At 35.0% G+C, this 7577-nt stretch overlaps 1 non-coding gene across 1 annotated transcript; it reads left to right on the forward strand.

The window, feature by feature from the left end:
* The first annotated feature begins 5011 nt into the window (after nucleotides 1-5011).
* Nucleotides 5012-5097, forward strand: LOC112503748. Its single transcript, XR_003068072.1, has one exon. It is a non-coding gene; the product is annotated as a small nucleolar RNA SNORD24 (small nucleolar RNA).
* The last annotated feature ends 2480 nt before the right edge of the window (nucleotides 5098-7577 follow it).

Here is a 7577-nt window from a genome sequence, read left to right on the forward strand (position 1 = left end):
GAAATGGGAAAGTTAAGGGAAAACTTGACGTCTATTATGAGGATACCGGCTAGAGTGGAGACAGAAAGAGTGTAAGTACATCCTTCTGTTTCGGTCACTCATAACAAAGGAGGAGATATCAAGATGTTCCTGACTTGTAAACCACCAACTTTCTCTAGAGAAAGGGATCAAGTAAAAGCCATGTGCTGGATCAGGGAGATTGAATATGTGTTCAACACCATCCGGTGTTCGAAAATTGATAAAGTTAGATTTGTTGTTTCAGTATTAAAGTCAAATGCTCTGTTTTGGTGGGAAGTTGAATCGTTGGCTAGAGCAGATGTCTTACAAACATTATCCTGGACATAATTTGTGAATCTATTCAAGGATCAGTTCTGCCCTAAAACGGTTGTACAACAAATAGAAAAAGATTTTTTGAAATTAGAAAAGGGAAAAGGAACAGTTCGAGAGTACAATAAGAAGTTTATTGAATACTCTCAATTTGCTGAACATTATATTTCATCGAAATCCAGAAAGGTGGAAAGGTATATTTGGGGATTGAAACCTTCAATCTGTGAATTTGTAATTGCTATGAATCCCAATACCTTTTCACTAATCGTGGATGTAGGAGAAGTAACGGAACGGAATAAGAACCGGCAATCAGAGGGTAAAGTTGTGGAGAAGAGAAGATGGGAACGGCCTTTATCAAACTTTCGAGGGCCAAAAGCAGTAAAATACGAAAATAAAGCTGAACAAAAGGTCGGTGAGAAAGTCTGTACACAATGCCGACAGGTTCATCAAGGTGAATGTAAGATAGACCCAAGGAAGTGTTATAAGTTTGGCAAAGCGGGCCATTTATCAAGGAGTTGCCCAGCCAACCGATGATGTTTCAATTGCAATTCCCCGAACCATATACGACCAAGTTGTCCGTTGTTAAGAACTGCACAGTTGACAATGGCGAGTAAGGTGTTGGGTACTCGGGGAAGACCTAATGTAACAAGAGGAGGGCAAGGAGGGGCACGGGGATGGTCCTTCCAGATGACAAAGAATGAGGTAGAAGCATTGCCAGACGTAGTAACAGGTACATTCCTTCTGAATTCTATACGTGCTAAGGTGTTATTTGACTCTGGTGCAAACTTTTCGTTTGTATCACCATCGTTTGCTCAAATTGTATGTTTGAATTCTATGCTACTTCATGACAAACTAGTAGTTGATACTGTTAATAGTCAGGAATCTATTACTAGTGTATTCAATAACTGTGTTATTGTTATTGAGGGTTGTGAGCTACCGATTCGGTTATTTCCCATGCCGATGAAAGAATTTGATGTAGTAATGGGTATGGACTGGTTGGCAGAGCATCAGGCCAGTATTCTTTGCAATAAGAAAATGATCAGAATCATTCTACCAGAGAGAGGAACAATTGTTATCTATGGTGATCGTCAGAATCATCATACCAGTCTCTTGACTGTGTTGAAAGCTCAAAAGTGTATCTGAAAGAAGTGTTAGGGGTGTTTGGCATATGTGATTGATTTGAAGAGAGAGAAGGGAAAACATGAATTAATTCCAATTGTTAATAAATACCCAGAAGTCTTTCCAGAAGATTTATCTGGATTACCGCCAGATAGAGTTATCGAATTCAGAATTGATATTATACCGGGGGTAAGGCGCCATATCGATTGGCTCCTTCAGAATTACAGGAATTGGTTGCTCAGTTGAAGGATTTAACTGATAAAGGATTTATTCGACCCAGTACTTCACCTTGGGGTGCTCCGGTCTTCTTTGTTAAGAAGAAAGATGGATCTATGCGAATGTGTATAGATTATCGTGAATTGAACAAGTTGACAATCAAGAATAAGTATCCTTTGCCAAGGATTGATGACTTGTTTGAACAACTGGTGGGAGTGAGTTATTTATCCAAAATTGACTTAAGGTCGGGGTATCACCAGCTAAGGGTTAGGAAGGAAGACATTGCTACAACAGCTTTCCGAACTATATACGGGCATCACAAATTTCTAGTTATGCCATTTGGCTTAACTAATGCGCCTGCAGTCTTTATGTATTTGATGATTAGGGTATGTAAGGAATATCTTGATAAATTCATTATTCTATTTATTGATGATATTCTTATATACTCTAAGACTGAAGAAGAGCACGCTGAACATCTTCGCTTGATACTGGAAATGCTGAAAAAAGAAAAGCTGTATGCAAAGTTGTCTAAGTGTGAATTCTGGTTAAAGGAAGTTCAGTTCTTGGGTCATGTGTGAAGGTAGATCCGGCTAAAATAGAAGCAGTTGAAAAGTGGGAAGCCCCGAAAACTCCTTCGAAAGTCCGAAGTTTTTTGGGTTGGCAGGCTATTATCGTAAGTTCATTCAGGATTCTCTAAGATAGTCGTGCCATTGACCAAATTGACTCGGAAGAATGTTAAATTTCAGTGGGAGGAAGAACAGCAAACAACCTTCCAACTGTTAAAAGATCATCTCTGTAGTGCACCAGTGTTGACCCTACCTGATGGATCAGAAGATTTTGTAGTATATAGTGATGCTTTGAAACTGGGATTGGGATGTGTTTTGATGCAGAGAGGAAAGGTGATTTCTTATGCGTCAAGGCAGTTGAAGGATCATGAGAAGCAATATCCAACTCATGATATGGAATTGGCAGCTGTAGTATTTGCTCTGAAAATATGGAGGCATTGTCTTCTGGGAATAAAGTGCCAAATTTATACTGATCATAAGAGTCTGCAGCATTTATTCAGCCAGAAAGAATTGAATATGCGGCAGCGTCGGTGGATCGAACTTGTAAATGACTGTAATTGTGAAATCCTCTATCACCCAGGGAAAGCCATTGTGGTAGCTGACACATTGAGTAGAAAAGAAAAGAGTGGGACTATTGAAGATGTGGTAAGGAGCTTGGACAAAATGTACATGGCTTCATTATTCTAAACGACTTTGACTAGTTACTTTCCTTTGTAATTTGTCCATTAACTGTATAAACCTTTTATATTCTATGTCTCCTTTCAGTGTTCAACTCATATTTTGTAAGTCTAAGACATGTACTGAATGACTTGTAATTTTTCCTTTTGAAATTAATATAAGTATTTCTTGTGCATCATTGGAAAAAAGATCCCTAAAAAGAGTAATAGGGACACAAGTCTATGAGTTCCAGTGTTACTCTTACATTTACTGGCAATCTATAAGTCAGTGAACATGCTTTCAGTTTCAGTTTCCCTTCTTATACTTTTTATTAAACTTATAACTTAAGAAAATTTTCTAAGTAAAGACTGACTCACTGAAAAAGATCCCCAAACAGTTAAAAGGGTCATGTACTTTATATGTAACTTTTCCTTACTACTATTTGATAAGACAACCTTCTTTATGTTGTTTTGTTATCATCAAATAGGGGGAGATTGTTGATCCTCTCTCTCAGTGATTTGACGATAATCCAATTTTACCTTGTACGAAGTATTATTGTTTCTGTCTTTGAGTTTCGGCGATCATCACTGAGTCTGTTCAGTGATTGCTGAGAACATGTAATATAAATCCATTAGCGACAGCGATACATCAAGAAGACAAAACTCACACCAAAGAACCTTTAGTGAAAGTTGAAGACTGAAACTGAAGATTAGAGACTGGTGCATTTGTGATCTGAAGTGGCATTCAGTGATTACAACATGGTCTACATATGTGTGAAGATTGCCTAAGCCTTAGCGAATGCTGAAGAGACCTTCAGGGTTATTCCAAGCTTCAGCGATCAAAAGAAGCTTGTTGATCAAGATTGCTCTTGTCTTGTTCTTCCACACATAAAAAACAAACCTATACCCTTTCTAGAGTATAGTACGGTATGGAGCCGATTAGTTGACTCTACTACCCACCAACTCCATGAAAGGATGTCTGCTCCTAAATAGCCTTTTGTACTATTCACTGTAGCAAAAGACAAGTCTTCCTCTAAAGGCTTGATGCGTGTTTAAACCCTACTGCATTGCATTAAATGTGCATTTAATGCAATAGGTATAAATAGATGTGTTCTATCTTCGTGCAGAGACACCCTTGAACCTTAATCCTTACGTGCATATGTGAAAGAACACACACATCTAAGAACACAATACGTTTATCTTCAAAGCAAGTTAGAATCCCTTTTCAAGTATTCTAAATAGTTCTTACCCAGAGAGAACTCACTTTCTTCTTAGTCTTAAACATCAAATCTTTTCTCTCTGCTAAGAATATTTGTGTGTAACTTAGATTGTTTAGATAGGTTATCTACCTTATCTTTTCCGCATACAATCTATTAAAATTTGTATTGATATTTCTTTATCAATATATATTTTAAATTTGAAATGTTTACTGTGTTTGTATTCATCCCTCCTTCTACAAACTGTTTCTAAATATCTTGTAGACCCTAATGGGACCAACACGGTTTGTACATCTCACTTCAGGATTCTCATGTTAGTAACTTCTATTCTTCTTACATATGATTATTACTACTTCATGATCTTAGGTTTTTATTAGTCTCAAATCTATAAGTTATTTATTATTTGTTACTTGCATTTTTTTAATTCATTGATCGATTACTATTTTTACTGGATTTTTGGATTTGCGAAATTATGTCCATTAGTTTCTGATGCTTCTGCTTCGATGTGAAATTTATGGTGATCAGAAGCAGATACATGGACTTCCCTATATTGTTGAATCGATTTTTTCATAAAATTTCTATTGATTTCTCTTCAAAAGAAAGGTGAAGTTACAACCAGCTACTTCTGACTCATTATCTACAACTTAGCTGATCAATTTCTCTTTCTTCTTTTTTTTTAAAACTGACTTTGATGTTTTGATTTTTTTTTTTACATTGCAGAGATTTTGATGACTTTCACTTCATTTTCATGATATTGGTCGAGTTCAGCGATTAGTTTCCGTTTTCGGTAAATCGTTTGTATTTTTGCTTTGAGGTACAGTAACCATTAGTTTCTTATGATTAAAAGCGCATTTTTTAAAAACAATTTGTCGTTTTCTTTGCTGTAATTTAGATTGTAGAAATGAACAGATGCCAATGATGTTAGAATGATATTTGCTACTGTTGATGAGTCGATGCTCATTTGATGAATACTTATCCACCAAGATCTCTGAGGCATCCATTCTTAATCAATCGGTTTGAGCACGTATAACAGTTCAAATCACTTAATAGTCAATGCAATTTGTATGAGATAGGAAACTAAATGGTTTGATATCCAGCATGTGGATTGTGTGGTGAAGTAGCCAAGATTGTTATGTTTAACCTCAATTGTTAATGCATTTTAAAGTTAAAAGGGATTTTCATTATTTAGGTTTAGCATATATTCTTCCTGTAAGTTATCATAGTTATAATATTACTAAGGATTTCTTTTTTCTCATGGTAAGATGTCTACATGTTTTGACTAAAACATGCCTTGGTCAAATCACAATAAGGTTTGGGCTTTTTCTTATCACATCTATATACGTTGTTTTGCTAATTGTTTGCATTTTGTCCAGTATTTTTTATCTCCTTTTGAAGACTTTGAATGATCGGTCCAAGCGCCTCCAAAGGGATGATGTAGATGATTGAGAGCCTTTTGAGGATTAGATGGAAGCACATTTCATAATGGTTGATGGTACCTGATGTATTAAAGATGTCTCCAAAGGTTAATGATGGCTATTAAAGATGCCTCTGAAATAGCAATTGAAAGCAGATTAAGAAAAGAATCAGAAGATCATCGAAGACAAGACCTTCATTGTCAAGAATAAGAAGAAGAGTAAGAATGTTCAGAAATACGTCCAATTTTTTACGTCAATCTGTTCAACCTAAGCCTGATCCTAAATCAACACCAAGGTTGGTTGCATGTATGATTAATTTTATGTTTTCTTTTTTAATTTGATGGATTAATCGATGTTTGATGTTTTTTATTGATTGGGGTTATTTTGATGTTTTTGATTTGAATGAATAAGGAAGAGAAGGCAAAAGAGAAGGAACTGAATGATCTACTTAAGATTGTTGTTAGTAAGCCCAAAGTTCCAGTTGGTAAGGATTTCATTTCTTTTCATTTTCGTTTTTGAAATACGATGATTTAGGATTATGACGTTGATATGCATACGAAATTCTAAATTTAAGTTTTTTAATAATGATGTTTTTGTGTTTGTAAGAAGGTATCCTGCATGTGTAGGAAGAACTATTGTATATTTAGGGCTGCAAATTTTATGCTTTTCTATGCATCCATCGTCCTCGAAAACAGATAAAGACTTTTGACTTTGAGACCAAATGTAATACTTTTCGATTTGAAATTGGTGTGAAAAAATTTGTTACAACTTAAAACCCATAGTTTTTTGTATGTTTAGAAGTTCAACCAAATTTAAAGTGGAAATTACTTTTTGATCCCAAAGCTCTAATCATACTTTATTTGGGTTTGGAATCACTCACACACACAACAGCCAACTGCACTTACTAGTCCTGATTCTTTAACCTCCTTTGTCAGGGGTCCTTGGTTGGGGTTAGTAGTTTGGTGACAATAGGTCAAAAGACTATTGGACTGTGGTTGTATGTATTTGCTGCAGTTTTGAAAGAACTCTTTGCGTGTTTAGGTTTTCATTTTGATGTTTTCTTGTTTGCACTTGTGAGTAAGGTTTTCATATCTTGCAGATGCGGCTGTTTTAAAAGTGTTAGTTCAAAATATGTGTTCTCTTTTTCTCCGTGTGTGTGGTTATAACAGTTGAAACACCATTCATATGAAGTGATAATCCGGTATATTTTAGAGTTTATTAAGAAGTTAAGTTTTAGATATATGAAATGTATGAGGCTCTATATTTTGTCATGTTGGTTGTAGACAATGAAAAAGGCATACTTGTAGGAATGTGTAATTATTACATTTTTTAATTGATTAAAGGACAATTTCACCCTTAATAGTAAAAATAAGTTTTTTCTTCATGTCATAATTAAGGGTAGAATGAGAAGTAGACACTTATTTTTGGGACAAGTTAAAATAGAAATGCGGACACTTATATTGTGACTTAGGGAGTAACTATATTTAGAGTCCAATAGGTCCAATAATTTCCTTCTAGCAGTTTACACTGTTGTGAGCTAACATTTCTTGGTAATAATTTTTTGCATTATAACTTATATTTCTTGGTTTTATTTCTACTTGACACTACATAGCTTTTGGGTTATCAATTTGTTTAAGCCAAGTACCTTTTCAAATCATATATTTATCTCGAACTATAAATGCTTCTATGAATTTATCTTGCTCATTTTTATCAAATCTTGATCATAGTAGGATTGTACTATAATCTGGTTTGAATTTTGTTAGATCTTCAGAAAATCTTTTCTAAATGGGTTTTCACATTATAGCATACATGTGCAATATTAGTCTCTCTAGCACATGTTTCATTTTCCTCTGATGTATAACAACTTTGTTTTATCCATGAATATATGTTTCTTGTCATCTTGTGTACAATCAATTTTTGGCATTTCCATGGCTAATTTCTTATCTATTATGTAGGACAAATTTTTTAGGATGTGGTGGGAAGCCATTATTATGTTGCACCAGAAGTTTTGCTTAAAAATTATGGTCCATAAGTTGATATAAGGAGTTCTGGTGTGATCAT

Source organism: Cynara cardunculus (genome assembly GCF_001531365.2).
Source record: "Cynara cardunculus var. scolymus isolate 2C chromosome LG 1, CcrdV1, whole genome shotgun sequence".
Lineage (NCBI taxonomy): Eukaryota > Viridiplantae > Streptophyta > Magnoliopsida > Asterales > Asteraceae > Cynara > Cynara cardunculus.